The sequence below is a fragment of the Dipodomys spectabilis genome, unplaced genomic scaffold (assembly GCF_019054845.1).
Source record: "Dipodomys spectabilis isolate Male_0828 unplaced genomic scaffold, ASM1905484v1 ptg000047l, whole genome shotgun sequence".
NCBI classification, from domain to species: Eukaryota; Metazoa; Chordata; class Mammalia; order Rodentia; family Heteromyidae; genus Dipodomys; species Dipodomys spectabilis.
In genome coordinates this window covers 2,376,512-2,403,134 of record NW_024870724.1, presented here as the reverse complement: position 1 = coordinate 2,403,134, position 26,623 = coordinate 2,376,512, and the positions used below count along the sequence as shown (strand labels likewise).

General features: G+C 38.0%; 1 non-coding gene across 1 annotated transcript; it reads left to right on the top strand.

The window, feature by feature from the left end:
- The first annotated feature begins 4,508 nt into the window (after window positions 1-4,508).
- LOC122107171 lies at window positions 4,509-4,615 on the top strand. The gene has a single exon (XR_006147304.1). It is a non-coding gene; the product is annotated as a U6 spliceosomal RNA (small nuclear RNA).
- The last annotated feature ends 22,008 nt before the right edge of the window (window positions 4,616-26,623 follow it).

Here is a 26,623-nt window from a genome sequence, read left to right as displayed (position 1 = left end):
CATGTAAGGGATACTTGCATTTTGCACCGGCTGCCATGCATTGGGATGCCACATGTTCAGGTGTTTTCCTAAGCCTTTCCTCCTGCGCCTGGATTAGACCGGTCCTCCTGAGCCTTTTCCCCCTCATGATTTTTTATGAGTGGTTTTTTAGTGAAAAATGTTTTGGTGTTTATATTTTGGTTTGGCATAAAATGAGCCTACTATTGTCTTAATTTAATAAAAAAAACTCTGATTCTATGACAGCATAAATTTTGTGGGTAATGGTTAAGACTAGGTTGCCTTTCTGAAAAAAATATCACCACCCAAAAAAGAGGAACAAAAGGAAAATAAATATGACAGAAAACATGAATCTTAATGGACTAATAGTCTGTCAGTTTGCTTTAACTTTTAATCAAAAATTAAAGTAATACTTGATGATGTTTTATTAACATATTTAAATTTCTTCATTCTTGTCAATTAAGATTCACTTTATAAAGAAATTCAACAGGTGACAATGTTTTTTCATGACTTTTCCAAAGAAATGATCATTTCATCATTATAATGTATAGCACAATACACCCAGAAAGCTTTTAAGGAAAAAAATTTCCCATTCTTTGGTTTACTTCAGTCTGTATTTAAAGCTGCATACCACATCTTACCCACCCTATTGTCTGTCTTCTCATTTGAAACATTTCAATAAGTTTTCTTTCCCTGGTTTGTCAGTCAGCAAATCTTTATAAAACAACATGCTTTCATTCATTGTGCTTTCCAAAATATATCTCACAAATGCCAAAATGAAGCACAATCTGAAACACCTGTGGATTTTTCCACCTAGAGTCCAAAGTAATCACTTTCCATACTCCTTAGAACCAGCTGTTCACTGGCATTAATTGTTCTATCACTTCCATGCTTTAAAACAACAGCATTTGACAAAGGCGTACATTTTAATTGGTTTACCACATTTGGTTCGTTTTCAGCAAGGACTGTCTTCACGGAAGATGGTAATAGATGAGGTTTGCAATTATGTATTTTGAAGGGGCTCTAAGTTGTGGATATAGAATATCCATTTCAGTGACTAAATATTTAAATTAAATCCTATAATATATACTCCTTCAATTTTCTGGCTAAAGTGTTCTACAATCTAGATATTTTTTAAGGAAATATTGTACATGTTTCCTTGGTGACAACGTAATTGGAAGACTTAAATTTTTCTTTTTTTCTTTTTATATTGTGAAAATACTGTACAGAGGGGTTACAATTACATGGGCAAGATAATGAGTACATTTCTTATCGAGCATTGTAGCCTCCTCCTTGTTTCCCCTTCCCATCCCTTCCCATTCTCCCTCCCCTGCCCCTCCACCCAATCCTCCTCCCTGCCCCCACCAAAGTTGTGAAGTTCGTTTTTCCATATAACGACTTGTACATCTCATTGTTGGAATGGATCCACCTGTACCCCTATTTAAACATTTCTTTTTTCCCTTCCCCTTCACAAATTATACCAACCTCAAATACAGTGAAAGCAGGGGTTATACCATGGGGGAGGGACATACAAAGCAACAAAGAAATAATCTTATAAATGTGTTAGAAACAATCACCTGAAAGAAAAAAAAAAACATTTGAATACATATATTAGGGTTCATTTCCCTAACATCAACTTATCTGACGTTTTCTGCATGACTCAGACATATACTAGTTATTGCAATTAAGGGAAACCATGGGACCTAAGTTTCTTTGGGCCTGGCTAACTTTGCTTAATATAAGTTTTTCCATGGTAGACTTAAAATTTTCATATATCATTGCCGTCTTAAATGAAGTGAATGTACCTGGGTTTGCATACAGAACTTTTGAGAGAGCATTAATGTTTGAATCTTGAATGAGATTTGATTGAGAATTGTGGCAGGCTTTCATGATATGAGAAGAGAAAGGCCTTACTAATACTTTAATTTGCCACATTGCTATATTAGTTTATTCAAACCCACACATACATACAGATATACAAATATGTAGTATGAAGACCCAGTCAGTCTGCAAGAAAATATTTTAATAGGAATTCCATAAAATATTTAGTCTGCTGAGATCTGATTGGAATTTATAGCAATATCTATTTGCTTCCACCCCTGGACAATTCGTTATCATTGGTCAGGACGTTGCCATTTGAATTTAGAATGCCCCAGAAAGACCTATGTGTTAAAGAAAAATGACTTTCCATTTCCTCCCAGACTGTGGAGAATACCTGAATAGTTCTTCTGGAGATTAAGTTCTTCAGAGTGAAACCTCTGAGAACATGCACACTCATCTACTTTCTTCTTTTCTCTTTTAATCATTCTAGGTCAAAAACATTTCTTTTTGACATACTCCTCACCTTGACATTGTCTTGTCACAGGCCACCAAAGCAATAAAACCAACTGAACATACACTTACACTGAAACCTTCAAACTTATAAATCTGAGTAAGCCTTTCTGCTTAATAAATGGACAATATCACTTATTATGATAGGTTATAAAGCTAACACAGAAATCTAGTCTTTCTAACAATGTAGAGTACATAAAAGTGCTTCATTATTAAATATCTAACTCCAAGTTATATTTTGTGTTTTTGTTTCTGTAGATCCTAGGGCTTAAACTCACAGCCTGACTGGTGCTTTTGTGTTCAAGGCCAGTGCTCTACATAAAATCTGAACTGGAACTCCATTTCTCCTGGTGGTTAATTGGAAATAAGAATCTCATGAACTTTCCTATACTGGCTGGCCTATTCATGTTGCATACTTTATGTAATTCCAATTCTCAGCATTATATAGGTGCTCCAACTACAATATAAAAAAACTTAAAACGTACTAAAATATTTGTAAAGTATAAAATGAGGAAAGAATTTTCATCCTTTACAAATCTATGCAAAATCTATGCTAAACTATTGATATTTTACTGGACCTTTCCTGCAACCAGTTTGATATAGTTTAATAATTGTCGCACCAACTTTCTCTCTATATTCTACTGGATATATACTTTTTCATGTATGTTTGTATATGTATACATATATGTATCTATCTATATATGTTCGAATGTGCATCATCGGTATTGAAACTGCTTTGTTTTGCTGTTCAGCAATGAACCTTGTTGGCTCATTCTGTGACAATATCAGTGCTCATTCTCATTATTCCTTTATTTACCAAATCATCAGCCTTCTAAAATCAGCTTCATTTTTTTTTTTTTGGGTCCCGTCATGGGGCCTGAACTCTGGGCCTGGGCACTGTCCCTCAGCTCTTCAGCTCAAGGCTAGCGCTCTACCACTTGAGCCACAGCGCCACTTCCGGCTTTTTCTTATGTGGTGCTGAGGAATCGAACCCAGGGCCTCGAGCATGCAAGGCAAGTGCTCTACCACTGAGCCACCTTCCCAGCCCAAACATTTTTTGGGGGGTGGTCCGGTCGTGGGGCCTGAACTCTGGGCTTGGGTGCTGTCCCTCAGCTCTTCAGCTCAAGGCTAGCGCTCTACCACTTGAGCCACTGTGCCACTTCCGGTTTTTTCTTTTTGCTTATGTGGTGCTGAGGAATCGAACCCAGGTCTCATGTATGCAAGGCAAGCGCTCTACCACTGAGCCACCTTCCCAGCCCTCAGCTTCATTTCTTGGGTAAGGTTACCAAACAGTCCAACTAATATCCACCCAGAGGGTTTTAATAAAGCAAGTTTTAAGGAAGAATATAACATGAAGTGACAACTACAGAAATTCCAGAGACCTGACATCTTTCACATTTCTGTCTTCCTTCTCTTCTCATACTTCACAAAGTATTGACTAACACTATAAGTATACTGCAATTATAAGTTAAGGATCATTGTTTTTTTTTTTTTTTTTCCAACCTGAAGCCTTCTTTTCCATGATTCGACATAAACTTTTGGGAGATTTTTTGGATTGTGATGGGATTCCACCCAAAACAAAGCCGTGTATATTAAGAAAGTCAATGTTTTCAACTCAGAGTACTAAACAAAAGAGGGAGAAAATTAAGGTTAGCTATATATGTTAAGCACAAATATAGGCAATATCAAGATATCTTGAAATTGTATACTTTTACTGGATAAAGTGGCTCAAACCTGTAATATTATCTACTTAGAAAACAGAGATTAGAGAATTGCAGTTCCAGGCAAGCCCAAACCAAAAAAAAAAAAAAAAAAAGTTTCAGAAACTCTGTTAGAGTTTGATAGGTGCTATGTGTTTTGCTTGTGTTAGGAGGACCACAGTCCAAGCAGACCCAGGCATAGTGATACTTACCTCAAAAGAAGCAATCAAGTTACAATCTGCAGGTATGGCAGTAGTAGAGATGCCAAAGTTGTAAAGTTCCTTTCATTGTTGCAATGGGTCTACTTGTATCCCTATTTAAACATTTTCCCCTTCCCCTCCACAAATTATGCCAACATCAAAAATGTGTGCTTATGTAAGAACTGCATGATTTAAAATTTTCATGACAATTCTTTTGAACTTACTTTTTTGTGGAATTGACTAAGAAAATCAATTACACCTTCTATATAAAAAATGTTCTTTGCTTAATCCGGCAGCCCATACACTAACATCGGAATGATACAGAGAGGATTAGCATGGTCCCTGCACATGGATGACTTGCAAATTCGTGAAGCAATCCATATTTTTACAACAACAAATGCTGGAGGGGATGGGGCCACCAGGGAACCCTACTGCATTCTTGGTGGGAGTGTAAACTTCTTCAACCACTTTGGAAAGCAGTATGGAGTTTCCTCAAACGACTCCACATAAAGCTCCCCTATGACCCAGCAATCCCACTTTTGTTCATTTACCCAAAGGATCGCAAATAAGACCATATTAAAACTACCAGCACAACTATGTTTATTGCAACATTATTTACCATAGCTAAGATATGGAACCAACCCAGATGCCCCTCAGTAGATGAATGGATCAAGAAAATGTGGTAAATATATACAATTGCATTCTATGCCTCCATCAGAAATAATGACATTGCCCAATTTTTAGGAAATGGAAAGATTTGGAAAAAATTTATTAAGTGAAGTAAGCCAACTCCAAAGAAACATAGGTCCCATGGTTCCTCTTATTTTCAATAACTAATATATGTCTGGGATTATCAGAAAATGTCAAAAACTATGTGCATTTGACCAGATAAGATGATGTTAAGCTAAATGAATGCCAAGATAGGTACATAAGTGATTGTATCTTGCTATTATTTCTAACATACTTATACTGTACCATGTGATTTTTTTTTGTTTCTTTATATGTTCCTCAACCACGCTATAACCCCTTTTTTCACTGTATTTGGAGTTGGTGCACCTACATCTTGTATATACGTTTCTCTAATTTGGGGAGAAGAAGAAAACAACAAAATGCTTAAATAGGGATACGGGTTGACCCATTGTAACAATGAGATGCACGAGACATTATGTTGAAAATGAATTTTACAATTTATGCAGGGGAAGGAGAGAGGAGGAGTGGAGTGTACTTGTGGAGGTGGGAGAGAAGGGATGGTGGGGGAAAATAAAGGAGCAGGTAACAATGCTTGTTAGGAAATGTACTCATTACCTTGCTCATGTAAATGTCACCCCTCTGTGCAGTATTTTTAAAATAAAAAAATGTATAAAAATGTTCTGAGATTGAAGAGTTAATTTCCCTTATTTTATCCATATAATCTCATTAACAAATAAATAAATGCAAAACACTGACATGAAGGTATTTTGAATAAATGTGTGTGTGTGCACGTGTGCACACAAGTGTGTTGGAGTGCTCAGAATTTGAACTCAGGGCTTTAAGGTCTTGGTAGGCCTTTCCTCTCTAGATTGGTGAACTACTATATGAGCTACATTTCCACTCCTGGCTCTTTCCTAGTTCATTAAATTTTTTGAAAAATAATCTCAAAAATGTTTTTGCCCTGATTGGCTTCCAACTGTTATCCACAGATCTTAGCCTCCTGAGTAGATATCTCAAGTAAACAAGATTACAAGAGTGACCAACCAGCACAAGGTTTTCAGAATAATTTTAAAAGTAGAAGAAAATTTACTTCATGGGGGCCTGTTTTTATCATCTCCTACTTTTAAAGCACCTTGCTTTAAAAGTAAAGGTGAATTTATTAAATTAAATGTGAATTTATTTCTCTTTTGGATTCTAAAAGACAGAAAGTGATGATATTTAAAAGTTTTGGTATTTTTTAAAAAGAAAAATGGAACTGTAGGACAGAAGAAATATGGCTGTCTTTGAAACTCAATGTATAAGTTCAATTCTGTGCATGATAACGCAATGTCACCAACACAGTCTGTGTTGAAGACAAATTGTGACAGAAAACAATCATCACGGGCAATAATTGCTATGCTATTATTTCTTGAGCAATATGAATATTGAATTGAGAGTGTAAAAGAATGGTGAGATTTTTACCTACCTTTTCTGTATTGCTGAAAAATTTTTGGAAACTTACTCATTTTCTTCCTCACTGTGTATTTGGACCATGCCCTTAGTGCCTTTAATTGCAATTTTTCCCAACACTTAAATGGTAATAATATTAGCATTATAGCAAATGTTATCTTAAGAATTAAGAGAAATAAAACTTGTGAAAAACTTAACACAAACTTTTATGAATGAACTTTGATTTTAACCAACAGTTTTTTAAATGCTAAATAAAATGTATTACAGAAACCATTACATGTGGTGAGCAACCAGAAGTAATGTTATCTATTGACCATGCTCTGCTTCTAGGGAAGCCAGGAGGATAACTTCTCATGCTGTAAATCAAACTGGTTATCTTATGTCTTGATAGTGTAAAAATATCAGGGACATTATAAAGAAGGAATGTTGTAGACAGATGTGAAGTCCATATGAAAATGTACAAAACTGATAAAACGTAAGAGTATCTGAGCAGTATATTTTGCTTTATATAATTTAAGGTACATCACAAAGATAGGGAAAACCTAGAAGAATGAATTCTCTTTTTGAAATTCTATCATAAATCCTTAGCAGGATGAACTCTTTCCTCATTCTTGTAGAGGCATCATCAGATGAGAGTAACTCTTTTTTTGTTTGTTTCCTTCCATTCATTCTTCAGTTTGAAATCTGAACTACATGAGACTGAAAGAAACCAAAATTAGACACGCAGGATTTGGAAAGAGCAATCAACATAAAATAAACAAAGTATATAAAGCTTTGTAAAAGGTTTAACCAAATTGAGTAGTATAGTCTCAAGCATAAACAGAAATTGATTTAAGCAATATCATTTTATTGAAAAGTGAAAAATGTTAGGAGTTGCTTAATTTTTCCTTTCTACTATATTGAATTAAGTATTCATTTTGTATAGATATATTAAAGATGAGATTAACAAGAAACTTGATTTAAAATGGACAAAAGTTCTGAATAGACCTGCTTTCCAAAAAGCCCTGAAAATCACCAGTGGGTTTACAAATTTGTGTTTGATACCACTTCTACGCTGGCTTAATGCTTTCTGAACAGAAGTCATTAGAGAAATGCAACTCAAAATTACTATGATACTACTTCATAACTATTATAACGCTTATCAAAAAAAAATCAAAGAAGCCAGGTGTGGTGGTAAAGGCTTGTAATTCCAAGCATTTAGGGGGTTGGAGTAAGAGGATTTGATTCTAAGGCCAGTCTGGGGTACTGCACATAGTAAAAACCTGCCCTTTAAAAAACTCAGAAGGTAATAATGTTGTGAGAGTGTGGAGGAAAGGAAATTTTGTACTCTCTTGGTCAAAATACAGGTTAATATTCTCATTGTAGAAAGTAGTATGCAGTTTTCTTTCTTGCTTGCTTGCTTGCTTTCTTTTTGGGGGATGGTCCGGTTGTGGGGCCTGAACTCTGGGCCTGGACTGTCCCTCAGTTCTTCAGCTCAAGGCTAGCACTCTACCACTTGAGCCACAGCACCACTTCTGGCTTTTTTCTTTTTGCTTATGTGGTGCTGAGGAATCAAATCCAGAGCCTCATGCATGCAAGGCAAGCGCTCTACCACTGAGCCACCTTCCCAGCCCCAAGTATGCAGTTTTCTAAAGAAATGCAAAGATGAAATATCATTTGAACCACTAATCATGTGATTATTTCTCTCTGGGTAGCATGAGTTTTGTGTTTTACAGATACATGTTAGGATTTCTTTTTCATGAATCAAACATGGGAAAGAACTAAATGCAACCTTCCTTAATTCAAAGAAGAATAGAAGCTATATTTATTTGTATTACTGTGCATGAAGAAATCCTGGAGACTTCTGGTTAATTCAGAGGGTCCCATGCAACAATATAGGACAAGAGGAAAGTAAAACTGTTTTGAAAGTATAATAGGTTATCATTGATGAAAAGGTGTAGTGGTCATTTTTCCTTTTTTTTTTTTTTGTGCCAGTTGATCAGTGCAGGAGCAAGGCTGTACCCTGGAACCCTTTCAATATCACCACGTGAACTTCCATTTCTGTAGTCCCTGTGGGTGTGGGGCCTCTTCAAGTCACCCGTTGAGAAGTGGGGCCCCCTCCCTTGTGGTGGATGTGCAGTGAAGGGATGTGTGTGTGCATGGTCCTCAGCATTGCCAGATGAGCCCTGCCCACCCTGCCCACCTCCCTTCCCAGTCTCACTTGTTCCATTTCACCCAGGAGCTGGCAGCCATGGGGCTGGAGTTGAGTCCACTGCTTCCCTCTCCTCTGCCAGGTGTGCTGGTACTGGTCTGCGGTGGTCCTGGGTGCAAGTGCCATCCCAGTGAGACTCTGTTGTGGGGTAACTGCCTGCCCCCATGGGTGTGGGGTGGAAGACACCATGTTTGTATACTGCACAGTCCACAGGAGAAGGAAGGCTTGGTGGACAATTCACCCCCTTGGGGCCAGGCAGCCCAGCCTTGGTTCAGACTTTAGGGCAGAATGGGGACTAGAGTCGTGTGCTGGCCCTTCTGCCAGCGGGCTTGTGACAGCTGTGGCAGCTGAGCACCCTGGAGCCCCTTCAGCATCCCCACGGACCTCCATTTTCTGGTCCCTGTGATCTCGGGTAAGGTGCCATCCCTGCATATGCCCATCAGTGCCAGAGGAGCCTGGACTTGCAGTGCACCAGCTGCAGCACTGGGGGCCCAAAGCCCCTTTGGCTTTGCTGTGTAGCCTCCTCCATTGTCCTTCTGGTCCACATGGGCCCAGCTCTGGGTGCCATTCCGGGGATGCTCCGTTTGGCAGCAGTGGGCTCATCCCCTACCCTCATTGGTATCCAAAGCAGGAATGGGTCTGGCCTTGGCAGTGCAGGCCACACACATGGCAGGCAGGACTTGGGGTCTTCCTTGCCTTACCTCCTGGCTTTGGCACCTGAGGCTGTGTTGCTTGGTCTGGTCACTGGTGGAGCCTTGTTGGATGCAGCCCACCACAACAAATACTGCACCTGCTGCAGCAGCAGTGTGGTTTTCCAGACCCCCTCAGGGTCACCACAGGGACCTCTGATGGGTCTACATGAGCTGGATGTGGGTGTCATCCCAGGACTCCCATTAGGAAGTGCCACTCTCCTTTGTAGTACTGGAAGTAAGAGATGCCACATAATTTCTGCTTTCTAACGTTTTCCTTCACTAAGATAAACAGACCAGGGAGATGTAAATAAGTTTTATAAAAATAAAACATATAACATATATCACTTCTACCTGTTAAACCATTGTAATATTTTTTATCCAGTAGGAATTCTTTCTGTACTTACTTATTTTACTTTTGAATGTAATGAATGTAATATTTTTGTGTGTATTTTACTATCCTAGTATAATTTCATTTGCACTACTTACATACAATTTTTTTCAAATTCTGTGATTTTAGAATGTGTTTTTTGGAGAAGAGTTTTATTGTTCTTTCATTTCAGTTTGCCATTATGGCCTTATAAACACATAAAATAAAATAACATTCTTGCTAGTATCAAGTTCAATGATTTTGTAGACTAGAGATTCAAGGATATATCATACAGTAATATGTATCAATTTGTTTATAACTGCTCCATAAAATAATTAGTAATTCAGGCAGCAGCCACTTCATCTGGCCCCTCTGATGAAGTAGGATCCTAGTGGCAGCCTACCCAACTCGGGTGCTTCTGGGCACCTCACCTGAGACTGTGGGAGAATATCAGGGTGTACCTGCTGTTGGACTAGGGAAGCTGCTGCGTGAATGACACAGTGCCACTGACCCACATCTAACACCCACAAGCCCCATGGGCCTGGGCCCTAAGGGGCCCCTGAGAGCACACACACACGGTGGGGGGGGCACCCACCTAGGAAGGAGTGCAGACAAAACAGAAGCCACTCTGGGGATCAGCTTGTACAGTATCCTCCATGGAGCAGGGGACGATTGTTCTCAGCTGTGGGGAGAAGACAAGAAATACAGGCCCAGGTGGGGTGATGCCAACTTTTGTACTCAGGCTGGCAGGGAAACTTTCCTCCAGACACTCTCCTGCAGGCTCAGGTTGCCCCTCCATGCTCCTTGTCCATGGAGTATCAGCCAGGGACACTCATGTCCGGTACTCCTGGCTGCTCTTTTGGGGTTTCTTAATTTACACAGAGAGCCCCAGCCTCAGACAGCAGAGTTATATTCTGGGTTTTGTAAAACTTTCTGCATCTGAGCATTTCCCAGTGTTTGGTTTTTGTATTGTTTCTTATAAATGCTTTGTGAAATTTGTGTTTTAGGTGTTGAGGTGCAGGAGAAAGAGCCAGATTATGAACATAGTTTCCTACAAGCCTTTCATCTACAAAGGAAAATAGATTCTTTCTAAAAATGTCTATCAGGAAATGAATTTGAGAGAGGGAAAAAGGCAGTTTTCTCATGAGATCAAAATGTGCTAGTTTTATATGCATGTTTTATGTGTTCAAAATACAACTAAGTAATTCACTATCTAGGAACAATTGTCCAGACCTAAGAGTTAGGTGTCTTGGGAGCTAGAGGCAGGGTTTTTGTGAGGTTTATCCAAAGGGAGGGAGGAAAGTTAAAATCCATAGATTACTTTGTAGAATGAAAGTGGTAATACAAAATGAGAATCACAAAAATCCTCTCTGCTATTCGGGGTCTTTTATTCTTCCATATGAATTTGTGGATTGCTTCTTCTATTTCATTGAAAGTGAGATTGGGATATTGATAGGTATCACATTGAATTTGGAAATAGCCTTTGGCAGTATTGCCATTTTCATGATGTTAATCTTCCCAAAATAGGAGGTGGGAGGTTTCCCACTTCCTTAGTTCTGCTTTCATTTTCTTTTTCAGGTTTTTAAAGTTTCCATCATAGAGGTCCTTCACCTCTTAAGTTAACTCCTTGCTATTTTATATTTTTGCGAATATTAAAAAGTATTGCTTTCCTATTTTCAGCCTCACTCTTATTGTTATTGGAATACAGGTAAGCCATTGATTTCCGAGGGTTAATTTTATATTCTGCTAGTTTGCCAAAGTTTCTGATCAGCTCAAGTAACTTGGGAGTGGAGTCCGTGGGGTTCTTTAAATACAAGATCATGTCATCTGCAAAGAGGGATAGTTTTACTTCATCTTTCCCTATTTGGATCCCCTTTAAGTTTGTATCTTGTCTTATTGCCCCAGCTAGAATTCTAATACTAATTTGAAGAGGGGGGACAGCTCAGACATCCTTATCTCATTCCTGAATTTATTTTATTTATTTAATTCATGCCCCAGTCGTGGGGCATGAACTCTGGGCCTGGGCACTGTCCTGCCGCTCTTCAGCTCAAGGCTAGCACTCTACCACTTGAGCCACAGCGCCACTTCCGGCTTTTATTCTTTTTGCTTATGTGGAACCCAGGGCCTCATGCATGCAAGGCAAGCGCTCTACCACTGAGCCACATTCCCAGCCCCTCATTCCTGAATTTATAAGAAATGATTTTAACTTTTTGCCATTAACTATAATGCTGGCTGTAGGTTTGTCAATCCTTAGCAGAAAGAACAGTGCTGAAGCAATATCAGTTCCAAATGTCAAACTAGACTAAAAAGCCACAGTAATAAGAACAGCTTGATAATGGCACAAGAACAAACCTGAGGACCAATGGAAAAGGACTGAAGACTCAGAAATGAATCCACTGACCTATAGCCACCTAATCTTTGACAAGGGAGCTAAAAAAAATAGAGTGGAAAAAAGATAGCCTTTTCTGTAAATGGTGTTGGCAAAATTGGTTAAACACCTGTTAAACTAAAACTAGATCCGTATATATCGTCCTGCACCAGAATCAACTCCAAGTGGACAGAAGACCTCAAAATAAAAGCAGACACCATGAAAACTTTACATGAAGGAATAGGAGAAACTCTAGGGCTCTTTAGCACACGCTGAAATTTTCTTAATAGAGAACAAGAAACAAAACAAATCAAAGAAAGGTTGGGCAAATGGGATTGCATGAAACCGCAGAGGTTCTGCAAGGCAAAGGTCAAAGCTAACAAGAACTGTAGACAGCCCACGTACTGGGAGAAGATCTTCATGAGTCATAAAATGGACAAGGTCTTATATCTAAAATATACTTAGGACTTAAAAAATTAAATTCCCCAACAACAAATCATCAAAGAAACAACTGCTGGATAACTCAGTGGGCTAAAGACTTAAAGAGAGATTTCTCTGAAGAGGAAATGAAAATGCCCATTAGACACATGAAGAAATGCTCAACTTTTCTAGCCATAAAAGAAATGCAAATCAAGATAGCATTGAGATCACACATCATTCCAGTTAGAATGTCTATAATCAAGAAATGTAATAATTACAGATGCTGGCGGGAACCCTACTGCATTGTCAGTGGGAATGTAAACTTGTTCAACCACTTTGGAAAGCAGTATGGAAGTTCTTCAAAAGACTACACATAGAGCTCCCTATGACCCAGCAATCCCACTTTTGGGCATTTACCCAAATGATCACAAACAAGGTCATACCAAAGCTACCAGCACAACCATGTTTGTTGCAGCATTACTCACTATAGCTCACTATAGTTATGATATGGAACCAACCCCGATTCCCCTCAGTAGATGAATGGATCTAGAAAATGTGATACACACACACACACACACACACACACACACACACACACACACACACACACACACACACACACACTGGAATTCTATGCCTCCATTAGAAGGAATGACAATGCCCCATTTGTTAGGAAATGGAAAGACTTGTTAAAAATTATATTAAGTGAAGTAAGCCAGGCCCAGAGAAACATAGGTCCCATGCTTTCCCTTATTTGCAAGGACTAGTACATGTCTAGGACAAGCAGAAAAGATCAAAAGTTATGTTATTATGACCACATAAGATGATGTTAAGTGAAATATACCCCAAGTCAGTCTTGGTTCTGTTTTTAATATACTTATAATGTAGTATGTGATTCTTTTGTAGGTTCATCCCCCCACGGTATAATCCCTGTTTTCACTGTATTTGATTCCAATGTTCTGCATCTTGTATATTCACTTTTGTGATTTGGGGAGTGGAAAGGATATAGCAAAATGCTTAAATGGGGCTGCAGGTTGACCCATTGTGATGAAGAGATGTACAGGACACTATGTAGAAAATGAATTTACAATGTCAGGCAGGGATTGAGGAGGGAGGAGTTGGAGAGGTGGGGAGGGAAGGGATGGTAGGGAAAAAAACAAGGAGGAAGTAACAATGCTCGATAGGAAATGTACTCATTACCCAACTCATGTAACTGAACCCCCTCTGTACAGTATTTTTACAATAAAATGTATTAAAAAATCTCTGCCTGTTGTAGATTTCCAGTGCTGCCCTCGGCATTGAATTTTTTGCCTTTTCTCGCTGTGGTTAGGTCCACCTGCCCAGTGGATCAGTAGTCTTCAAGGCATCTTGGTCCTGAAATGGGACTTGGATTATCCAGTGGTGGTTGGAACCGGGCCAAGGACAATGCAAAGACCACTTCCAGGGCATGGCTTCTTCATTGCCCATGCAACTAGGATTGCAAGCAGTATTTCTCTGAATTTCACTCCAGAAAACAATCACTGAACCAAAAGGCAAGACCGCCAAACACCTATCCTCCTCCCCCCATTCCCTGCTTTGTCCCTCCTTGGGAAAGTACAAAATAATTTCGCAAGTTTTGGCAAAGACACAAATTGCCCACCACCTCCCCTGGTAAACTAGATTTCAAGTCACTAAGTCATGTAAATGGATAATGCCGCACTCATTCTGGACAACCTCTTCGGGTTGTTTGATGCTTTAATTTTTGTTGTTGGTGGTGGTGGTAGGGGGGCCTGAACTTTGGGTCTGGGCACTGTCCCTGAGCTCTTCAGCTCAAGGCTATATCACTTGAGTGACAGCGCCACTTCCAGTTTTTTCTTCTTATGTGGTGCAGAGGAATTGAAACCAGGACCTCATTCATGCAAGACAAGCACTCTACCACTGAGTCTTCTTCCAATCCCTAATGCTTTAATTTTTTCAAATTTCTTTTTGTCAGTCTTGGGGCTTGAACTCAGGGACTGGGTTTTAACGTATCCCTGAGTTCTTCAGCTCAAGAGAAGCCCTCTTCCACTTGAGCCACAGTGCCACTTCCTGTTTGGAGATAAGTGTCTCACAGACTTTCCTGCCAGGGTTTGCTTTGAACCATGAATTTTTAAATTATATTTCTTCCAGGTGTTTATTGGAACATTACAGTTTTTCTGGAATTTAAAGTTTTCTGTAAACATTTGTCTTCAAGTAATTCAACAGCATTAAATATTACATTTACAAGCTATCCTGTAGCACATCCATTTTGAAATTATTATGTTAAGATGAAATTCTTATTCTTTGTAGAAAAAAACCATTAAACTCCAAATGAGAACATGCTAATTTCAGCTGTGTTGAGTCTCCTTCCTCTTTTTTTTTTTCTCTCCATTATCTTTTCTTGTTTTGGAACAAGTGTCATGGACTGTCCAACCATTCAAAAGGAAGTTTATTCCATTAATTTAATAGAAAAGAATCCAATCTTCCTGCATCTCAGGGCAACTTTAGGTATAATGTTAATCTGATAATTCACATCATTTAATTTTCAGTCATTTTGATAATTTTTTTGTTAAACCATTCATTAAACAGCTACCAAAAAGCAAGAATAAAAATAATGTTCTGCTTTCTAAGAAGGTTTAAAAAGCTAGTAATTCAACAAAACACATTCTATTCTTCCAAGATTCCATGGTGAAAAATTTCTCTTTCATCATAGCCCTTACCACTGACTCCTTCCCATCAAACTTGCAGCTTTCTTCAGTTTTTTTGTTCCAGCTTTCATTTTGGTACTAGTATCAGTAATCTCCTTGTAGTATTTGACAATGAAATTCCATTTGTTGTTAGAGAGCTCAATTCATATTGCCAAAGGCAGCCTCATGAGCATAACATTGAACATAAAATATTGAATATCATTAACGTGATCATATGCAACTATTTCATAAAGGTGCATCTTCATATAATTTTTAAAATGCAAAGTAGTTACATATCTATGTCAAAAAATAATCAGATCACTAGTAGAAGGGACTAAGCTAAACCTATTGCATCATCCCCAATATCTTTTTTTTTGTTTTTTTTTTTGGGTCCGGTCGTGGGGCCTGAACTCTGGGCCTGGGCGGTGTCCCTCAGCTCTTCAGCTCAAGGCTAGCACTCTACCACTTGAGCCACAGCGCCACTTCCAGCTTTTTCTGCTTATGTGGTGCTGAGGAATCGAACCCAGGGCCTCATGCATGCGAGGCAAGCGCTTTAGTACTGAGCCACCTTCCCAGCCCAATCCCCAATATCTTTGTAAAACTTTTTCTCATTAACTTTCACCTTAGGGCTTTCTTTTCCTAGCAACAAATTGTCAGTTGATATCCTTGGATATTAGTCATCTCTGAGTAACCTCATTTCTTTCCACCGCTAGTAAGTCCCTTGTGTTAAATACCTGAGGAATAATGTCCCAATATGCCTGCAAGAGGAGTACCCAAGTCGACTGTCTGTGCCCACTCTTCCCTTGTTTTGTTTGGGAATGTGGTATCAGAGACAAGGGTGTCAGGGGTCAAGTGGCTGGAACCATGGTGTTATGAATTATGGGTAGCAGAAAAGAGTAGCAGAGACTAGGATACCAGGGAAAGAGTAATTGTGACTGTAATAACTGAGTTGAAGTGGCAGGAAATTGGGTAGCAGCAACAGCTTTGCAAGGGTTGGGGTAGCTAATACAGTCATCCAAAAGAGTTTAGCAGGGACAAGAAAGCATAGACAAAGTGAAAGAGTAAAAGTTGTGAAGGATTGTGGGGCACAATCAGGGTAAAAAGGTCATGAGTGTGCAAACTGGGTAGCTAGTACTATGGTAGAAGCAATTGGCATGGTGGACTGATGTGGTGCAGAGCTCTGGGTTTGCCTCTCCACTTTTAGCTCTTAGATCTTTAGGGAAACTACCTCTAGCAGCTCAGCTCATTATCAGCTTTTTTTTTTTTTTTTGTCGGTCATGGGCTTGAACTCTAGGTCTGAGTGCTCTCCCTCACCTCTTCAGCTCAATGCGAGTGCTTCACCACTAGAGCTACAGTGCCACTTCCGGTTTTCTGGTGGTTTATTGAAGATAAGAGTTTCACAGACTTTCCTGCCCAGGCTGGCTTTGAACCTCGATCCTCAGATCTCAGCCTCCTGAGTAGCTAGGATTACAGGTGTGAGGCACCGGCACCCAGTGAGAAGTGAATGTTTCTACTGTATCATTGCTAAATATTTTTGGATAGATACCTAATCCTATTTTCACTGGGTTTTGTGGCATTGTGTTTTTACTTTAATGAGGGACATCCATACAGATTTTCAGAGCAATTACAAGAGTTTGAAGAGATCCTATAATATGTGGGTATTAGATCAAAATTTAAATATATCAGTGAACACATACAGGACTATTATATATAGTTTATAATTTGAAGAAATTTTAAGAAGGCAACAGTTGGGGGAAAAGAAAATTTTAGAAGCTTAATAACAACATACAGACATGGAAAAATACAAAAACAGGTGCAATAATTAGTGCTAATAGTAACAAAACATTTTCCTCAAGTTTTAAAAATGAAACTATTAAAATAATACTTAACATAAAATAAATATGCCTTGGAAGAAAATGTACCATAGACATAGTTTTCCCCATAATTTGTTTTATTTTTATAACAAATGGATTAAAAGAAAATGTAATTACATGTCTGAAGATGATAACACTTTCAAGTGTCATTGATAGAATCCAGCAAAGGAAAGTAACAGAAAAGTAGAGAGTAAGAACAACCTGGCTATGGATGAAGATACTGAGAACTTTGTGAATGTGCTCCATTTTCCTCATCAAAATAGAGCTAGGACAGTACCTTTTGACAGAACACTTGTAATGTAGTCAGAGCACTGGAGTTACTAATTAGGTAGTAATTTATTACTTTTATTCCCTAATCTCATGATGTGATTCCCAAATGATGTGAGTGATCCTAGAATTTCTGAGCCCTTTTTCCACCCAAAGTTTCTAATTCCTCCCCGTGACAATGATTCTTCTGCTTTTCTCATTTCTCCTTGTTTCTGAACTCAACTCCTATGACCATTTTGTTCATGAGAAAGAGCTGGAGAAATATGAGGATGGCCTGGAGTCTGAGCTAACATCCACTCCAGCTTGAAGGATCTGGTGAAGGACCTACACCTGGGCCTCATAATCAGATATTAATTGAACTCTTTGGATATGAAGAAACTCACCGCACCCTCCCCCCGCTCCCCCCCCCCCCCGGCAGAATCTGTAATTCCTTGGCTTTCTCTGAAGAGATTTGGTACTAGGGCACAATTCAGAGAATGAGCTTTCCCACCACCCACCACAGCCTTGTCAGGAGGAATAGGTTCAAAACTAAAAGTGGCCTCAGTTCCCACAGGGCCAGTCAGAAGCCAAGAGATCACACTTTTCTCCTCATTAGGGATCTTCTGGTAGGAATAGAGTCTGGGCAAAGTCTAAGATGGAGATTAAGTGAGACTGGACCTATGGAGGACACAAAACAATGACCCTGTCTTTGACTACAAGTGAGTTGTGTAGTGAGACATGACAACTTCCTTCATATATGAAAATTCACTAGGTGTTATCTCACCGCCTCTTTGCAGGAGGTCAGTTTCCCCAAAGGAGAAGTTGTTAAATGTTGTGACTGCCAGTTTGCTCTCTAGGCTCTTGTCTCTTCCACCCCTTCCCATGCCAGGAATGCATTGCTTCTTTCAGGCACTCAACTACTTGTCCTGACTCCTAGGCAGGAATACTGTAGGTAATTATTTGGCTAACCTCTTGTATTTGAGGTAGAATAAGCCTAGGCTCTGCTTATGCCAAGAGGTAGGTGCAAGAAGCTGAGTATAAGCTCATATTTGTACAGAAAAACAATCATATTGAAAAAATTAAATGAAATTTATAGTTGAGTGATTTAGGGTTTATACCCACTAAATTTAGTTAATTATTAGTAACACACCTAGAACCATGGATAAGGAAGAGAACAGTCAAGTAGGTTCAAAATAAGATGGAAAAGACACACCATAGCCATAACAGGAGATGAGAGTGTGAAGGAACTATTGGCATAGTTCCGTTTACTATCTTAGGAGTGACCTTGGATAGGAGGCTCTTAGAATAATATCTAAAAGAGAGGTACTTGCTGGGTCCTGGTGGCCCACATCTGTAATCCAAGTTACATAGGATGGTGGGATCTGAGTATTATGATTCAAAGCAAGCCCAGGAAGAAAAATCCAGAAGTAGTACTGTGGCTCAAGTGGTAGATCACTAGCCTGGAGCTCAGGGACACTGCCTAGTCCCTGAGTTCAAGCTTCAGCATCAGCAAAACAACAACAACAAAACAATAATGATAAAAGAAGTAAAAGAAGGACTTAACGATATGCTATGGAATGATGATCCTGTGTAAGTGTTTAGGGAACATAAAAGGAGACAAAATTTGGAGCAAAATGATACCTACTAATCAAGGATGCAAAACAAATGCCAAATTCCTCTTCTCGAAAACTACCAAACTTGGGCTGGGAAGGTGGCTCAGTGGTTAGAGTGCTTGCCTTACATGCATGAGGCCCTGGGTTCGATTCCTCAGCCAGAAGTGGTGCTATGGCCCCAAAGAAACATAGGTCCCATGGTTTCCCTTATTTGCAATATCTAGTATATGTATGAGTCAAGCAGAAAAGGTCAGATAAGGTGATGTTAGGAAAATGAACCCTAAGATATGCATTTAAATGTTTTTTTTTCTTTCATGCATTTGTTTCTAATGCATTTATAAGATTATTTCTTTTTGCTTTGTATGACCCTCCCCCACAGTATAACCCCAGTTTTCACTGTATTTGATGTCGGTATAATTTGTGGAGGGGAAAGGGAAAAACTAGTCGTTTAAATAAGGATACCGGTGGACCCGTTGCAACAATGAGAAGTACAAGTTGTCATGTCAAAAATGAACTTTACAACTTTGGTGGGCGTGGGGATTGAGTGGGGGGGGTGGAGGGTGGCTGGGAAGGAATGGGAAGGGTAAACAAAGGAGGAGGCTACAATGATTGATAAGAAATGTACTCATTATCTTGTCCATGTAATTGTAACTCCTCTGTACAGTATTTTCACAATAAAAAATATTTAAAAAAAAAAAAAAAAAGAAGTGGTGCTATGGCTTGAGTGGTTGAGCACTAGCCCTGAGGTGAAGAGGTGAGGGACAGCACCCAGGCCCAGATTTAGGCCCCATTACCACCCCCCCCAAAAAAAAACCCAAACAAATTTCCAAACATCTTTTCTCATAATTGAGGAGAGGCTTCTTTTACAGGAATTCTCCTTATCTAGCTCAAGGTCCTCAGAACTTCAGTATACTTTTCCTATTGAGATGTAATGCACCTAAATCTACTGAACTTAATCATGGCTAGGAAAGTATGGACATTGATACGTTTATTGTATTTTTCCTTACAAATATATACTACTGTCAGGTATTATATATAGCATATATTATAATATGCAATACATTATACGTTATATATAATATATTAAATATATTACATATAACATATATTATATATTAACAGTCTTTCTAATTTTAGTGTTAGGAACAAGCAATATATTGAAAGATAAATGCTTGAATCGCTGAGTAATTTCTCAACCACTGGACAGTTCCAGGTTTCATTCTTATTACCCAAAAAGCAACATAAGAAAGTGATGCCCACGGAGGTGGTTCCTGGATTTTGGAAACTGTGATCTGCATATATATATATACGCATATATATGATATTGTTTTACTAGTGAATGTGTAAAACTATAGCAACAGATAAACAAGTGATCATCTATGTGCACACACACTCAATCACTTACAAGTATAAGAATTTATTTTCTATGGTCCCTATTCACCTACACAGAGAGTACATGAGTTGCCCTTGAATTGTCCTGGAAGTTCTTTATCTGGCTACAGTAGTTTCACATCTTTTGTTTTCTAAGTAGCCAGATGTTATGTGTTTAACAACAATACTTGTTACAGGCAAAAGTATCCACCTTGAAACACAGAGGAACTTGGATTTCAGAAATGCCACAAATAAGTGGGAGGTACAACAGTACTTTTCAAAATAGAATAGATTACATATGTATTAGGAAGTTTGTAAGAAAAATAACTTCAATGTAGGATTAAACACTTGAAGAAAACTTCAGTTTAGATTACCTATAGCCAGGTGCTGGTAGCTCATGCCTGTAATCTTGGCTAATCTGGAGGCTGATATCAGAGGATCACAGTTCAAAGCCAGCTTGGGCAGAAAAGTTCCCTTGAGACACTTATCACCAACTAATCACACATGACTAAAATTGATACTGTGGCTCAATGTTGTAGAGAGATAACCTTGAGCCAAAGACCTCAGGAACAGTGCCCAGGGCCTAGTTCAAACTCTGCAATAGACAATAAATTAAAATAAAAAATAAATTACATATGATTTATTACCAACACTGTACAAGGAAAATAAGATATGACACATGGCAACATATGACTTCAAGGTAAAAAGTTCCAGGGCATTTCCCCACTCTTAAGAACTAGAAGTAATCCATATTGAAAAAAATAAAACGATGAATGATTTATACCAAATTTCAAAACATACTATATGTTATACAAAGAAAATGCAATAAACATGCATTTCACAGTCTAGTAACATGATATGGTATAAGGAATCTGATTAACTGATTCATCAAAATCAATACAATGCAGTTAAAACATCCAGTATCTCAGGTGTCAACTTAGCAGAATACTTTCAACGTATGATGGCTATTTTGTATATTATCCAGCCCTATCTATCCCACAATGGCAGAAGGCTCTTCATGAGAAATTCCAGAGACCAGTCTACTGTGAGTGCTCAATGTATACCTGTTCCCGTTCTCTGTCATTTGGGCATGTGATAGACTGAATATCTGGTAACTTGCCAAAAGCACAATTTGGGACTGGCTTCCAGTGATGATATTTTAGTTCTCAGAACAAAAAGGGAAATTGAAGACAGAGGGAAAATCTACCAGATCCCTGAAAGATTTCTATCATTGTGCTAAAACTGTACCCTTCTACTGACACTTGAACAAACTGCAGTAATTGTCACTCCAACTACATGTCCAAAAAATGGCTTTCCAAATATTGATCTGTTTTCACTTTGATATATCAAGACACACTATTGTGGCCCCTTTTTACTTAAACTATCAGCTATGGTTGGCCCAAGGAATAGTTGACCCTACCAATTTCTTAAATTTTAGGTCATCACACAATCACTTCATAGCCCTTAAACATTAAAAATACCTATCCCTATAAGTCTGCATTACATCCTTATTAGTTTTTCTTCATTTGTCATGTTTTATATATTTGTGTATCTCAGGGCTTAGTTCTGTAGTCTTCCTTCTCATGATTGTTACCATTGAGTACATGTAACTATTTCTGTTTTTTTCCTCCAGCTCTGTTCTTTCTTTAATTCAAGTCCTTTATAGCATCCTGTCTACTGACAACTCCTAGCTGCTGATTTTAAGAAACTCAAAAGATCCCAAAGTGAGCTTTGATCTTTATCTACAAACCTATCCCTCATTACTATTCGATTAAGTGACAACTCTTCTAGCTGTCTTGTCAAAATACTTTCGGGTCACTTCAGACTTACATACTTCTTCACACCTCATATGTAATCTATGACCAGGTTTTGACAAATTAACTCACAGGATATTTTAGGAACCATGTATATGTATATATAGTATATGAGTGCTAATACTGTGACTTAAATTAGGGGCCTAGGTTCTTTTACTTTTCTTTTATGCTCAGGCTGCCAGTCTTCCATTTGAGCCACAGCTCCACTTTTAGCTTTTTGGTTCTTAGTTGAAGATAAGTGTCTCATGGTTCATTTCCCTAGTCTAGCTTAAAACTATGATCCTCTGTTTCCAGACTTTTAAATAGCTAGATTTAAAGGCATGCACTACTAAAACCACCCCTATTATATTTAAATTAACAATAAATTTAAAGAACGAATATTTATAGTATTTTCAAATCAGTATGTTTTCATTTACACTAAAACACAACCAAAGAACCTCTGAATATACCAGTGCTCAAGTGCCAGCCACAGTTTCTTTGCTGGGATGATATCATCTACAGGCAAAGCAGGAGAAAATGCTCTTCACTGAAGTTGATGAAGGGCTGATAAGGATGAAGACAAGCAACATTACCCAGAAAGTATCACAAAGTGTTTGCTGTAGATAACTGTAGCCAATCTTAGAGGATGTTGATAGTGATGAGGAGAATATTTGAAGGTGAATGTGTGATTACACAGGTGTGCTTTCTTGATGATATATGTTTATAGCATAGTTTACATATTGTTGAAAATGAGATAGTTAAGATAGGGATGCTGTCATTCCTTGTATCCTTCACAGTATAATATTAAAACCAGTTTTATACATATATTATTTATAGTAATTATAGAATATCCCTAATTATGCATATATTATAAATATATTATTTGTATATTATGTAATATAGTATATTACATGTATTATGCACACATAAATGAATTTTTCTACTTGTCTGTCCAGGAATTAAACTAGCAATATCTTTGAAAATTGTTAGTGAAGTAGGGTCCTTACAATTTCAATTACAATATATAGTTTTCTCCAATAAGTAGTTATTTATTCTGAATTGGTTTAGAAATGGACTATCATAATATAATTGAACATTCAAAAATAATTATGTACGAACCTACCAAGGATGGAATTAAAAAATTTAACATGACTAATATCTGCAATCCAAGCTACTTAGGTGCTGAGTTCTGAAGATAGCTATATGAAGCTAGTCTGAGTGAAATGGATCAGGGACAACACCTAGACCATAGTTCAAGTCTCAGTATTGGCACAAAAATAACTTATGTGACTACAACTTACAAATATATTTATATAAATAAAGTTGTCATTCCTTCTATCCTTCACAATATAATACTAAAACCAGTTTTATACATATTTATAGTAGTTATAGAATATCAGTAATGATACATTATAACTATAACATTCATATGTTATGTAATAGCATACATTCCATATATTACACACACCTAATTCAAACTGATATCACTAATATCCATTAAATTGATACATGTTTTAGAATACGGAACAGATTTTCTTTGGTACAACAAGGAAGTAAGTAGCCACAAAAATTACTTGTTTGGATTATATATCCACAACAAACTATTCCCTGTATATTCAAGGTACTTAATGCTATAAGCCTGTGTTCATCAGCACAAGTGTCTTTGACATGGATTTGTTCTCCTTTAGCAATTACTCCAGGAATAATAAACAGTGGAAGTTGAATGATGTTCATTCAAGTATTTCTTTTGAAATTAAACCAATCTTTATTTGGTATAAAGATCATTTACAATATCATTAACCACACCCTTTTCATTTAAAAATATTTATATCCTGTAGCAATGTCATTGCCGTTATTACCATAATTAGGAAGATAATGTGGGTTCATCTGCTCCATAGCTCTTGAAAGGTAATGAATGTGACACAGAATATCCTCAGATATGCCTGCTGGAAACCTGGATTTGAATTATGGGTCTACAACAACTGATCAGTCTTAGGTACTTAGGAAATTTTTTTAGCCTTATGCCTACTTCTGTTTTTAATAAAATACTTAATTCATTTCTTAACTTGAAAAATACTCATGAGCACTAAAATTACCCTAATACAGGTGCAGTGCTTGGAATGGTGTCTGCACATTGTGTAGACACCAGCTTCCATTGTGTAGAAATCAGCTTCCAGGGGCTGGGAAGGTGGCTCAGTGGTAGAGCGCTTGCCTTGCATGCTCGAGGCCCTGGGTTCGATTCCTCAGCACCACATAAGCAAAGAGAAAAAAGCCAGAAGTGGCGCTGTGGCTCAAGTGGTAGATCGCTAGCCTTGAGCTGAAGAGCTGAGGGACAGCACCCAGGCCCAGAGTTCAGGCCCCACCACCGGACCAAAAAAAAAAAAGAAATCAGCTTCCATCAACATGATCACAGCATTCTTCCTGAAGGCCTTAAGAAATACATACCTAATTGATATAAATATCTGTGAAAAACTGTCTTTACTTTTAAAAAATGTCTTTTCTTCATATGAAACAATGAAAGCAATGTTGGGGTTGTCCAGTGGCTTTTATTCTGAGGGAGGTTTGCCTAAATTTCATTCTTACTCGATTAGTGGTAGCAGTAGCATTCTTTAGTGCTACCTTTCATGTTTCTAGTTCTGAGTTCCATTTGGAATACCATTGTAACTTAGTTTATATTCTTTGTTATCAGAATAAATAAACTACAACTGCTGAAGTTTTCAATAAAGAGTCAATGCATTACATTTGGGGGGGGTCCTGTCGTGGGGCATGAAATATGGGCCTGGGCACTGTCCCTAAACTTCAGCTCAAGGCTAGCAAGCTACCACTTGAGCCATAGCACCACTTCTGGCTTTTTTTTTCTGCTTATGTCGTGCTGAGGAATCGAACCCAGGGCCTCATGCATGGTAATAACGGCAATGACATTGCTACAGAATATAAATATTTTAAATGAAAAGGGTGTAGGTAATGACATTGTAAGTGATCTTTATAGCAAATAAAGATTGGTTTAATTTCTAAAGAAATACTTGAATTAACATCATTCAGTTCCACTGTTTATTATTCCTGGAGTAATTGCTTAAGGAGAACAAATCCATGTCAAAGCGCTCTACCAGTGGGCCACCTTTCCAGCTCTGCATTACATTTTATATGCTTAATACTTTCCTGATATTATTCCTTTTGGATTAAATATCCCAACAAAACTATTTTTTATGATTTCTTGTATGATTTATATAGATTTCTTATGCGATTCTTATATGATTTCTTAGAGATCCATAAACAAAACAGCTCAGAACAGGAAAATAGTAGATAAGAAGTCATAAAAAATACTATTATAGTGGTCTTAATGGCTAAGTGTAAAGAATATGTAACAAAACTGTTGGAAGATTCATTTGCTCTTTTTGCTATTCTCTCCCCTTCTCTGTAGAAAGGTTCTCACTATGAAGTGCCAAGTAGTCTGGACCTTTCAAGCCTTGTCTCAGTGACAGAAGTGATGGGATTAGAGACATGTGCTCCCATGGCTGGCTTTTAGGAAGTTCACAAGAAAGTAATACCAGTACACATAAAGAAACTTTTGTGAGTGATGTGTATTCACTTCTTCAATGCCAAAATTAAATTCATATGTCAAAACATCAAATTACTTACATTATAATATATGCAGATCAACTGGTATCACTAACACCTCCATAAATCAAATGCAAACTAAAAGCTCTACTTCAAAAACCAACATCTAAGGCAGTGTTGGAAATACAAGAAGATGCACAACAAATCTAAAGGAGTGAGATCTTTAACACTGGCAATGAGCAGTGATAGCTGAATTTTTAACCAGGCTTGAAAAGTTCGGGTGTCAATTAACTATGTGATTAGAGTTGCAGAGTTGACCTTGGTATCAAGATTGAAGGTAAAATTCAAAGGCAGCTAAGATTGCTGCAGTATTGTGGCTCAATACAGTGTGACCCTGTCTGATAATGGTAAAGCACAGAGTAGAAGCTAAGTCAGTAAAATGTATAGGAAGGATTCTCCACTGAGAATAATTGCAGGAGATGATCATCACTCTTGCATTGAAAATGTGTAGCCCATCATTCTACTTTAAGCTCTAGCGTGTTTCTGATCTGAAGATAATTATAACATACCAATGTGCCGTAAGTGCTGAGCAGTGTAGGTGTATATTACTCTAATATACGTAAAAATCCTTACAGGTATGGAATGGCCTAACCCTGACACTTCATTCTGTGTTGTTGAGTTTCATGAAGAAACGTTCATAATTAGGCAATTCACAAGTCTGAATCAGGCAACTGAGATAAGACATTAGGGTCATCACTCCAGTGACGTGGTCTGTGACCTATGAAATAAATAACATTATTTCACAATGTATATGTGTTTCTGAAAAATTATGCAATACCAAATACACAAAAGGGACAATTATCCATCTCTTATATTATCAGAAGTTAAGATACTCCTAAATAGTACTTTTTTGCTAGAGGATCACAGTATGACTGCTGATGTTTGGGATCTGTCCAGGTGCTCCTATACGTTTGTCAATCTTCTTTGAGGAAGTGTTTTTCCATAGTTTGTTTTGAGGTGTTCAGAATATCAGTAATGTCCCTAACCACAACCATGGGACAGCAAAGATGATGGGATAC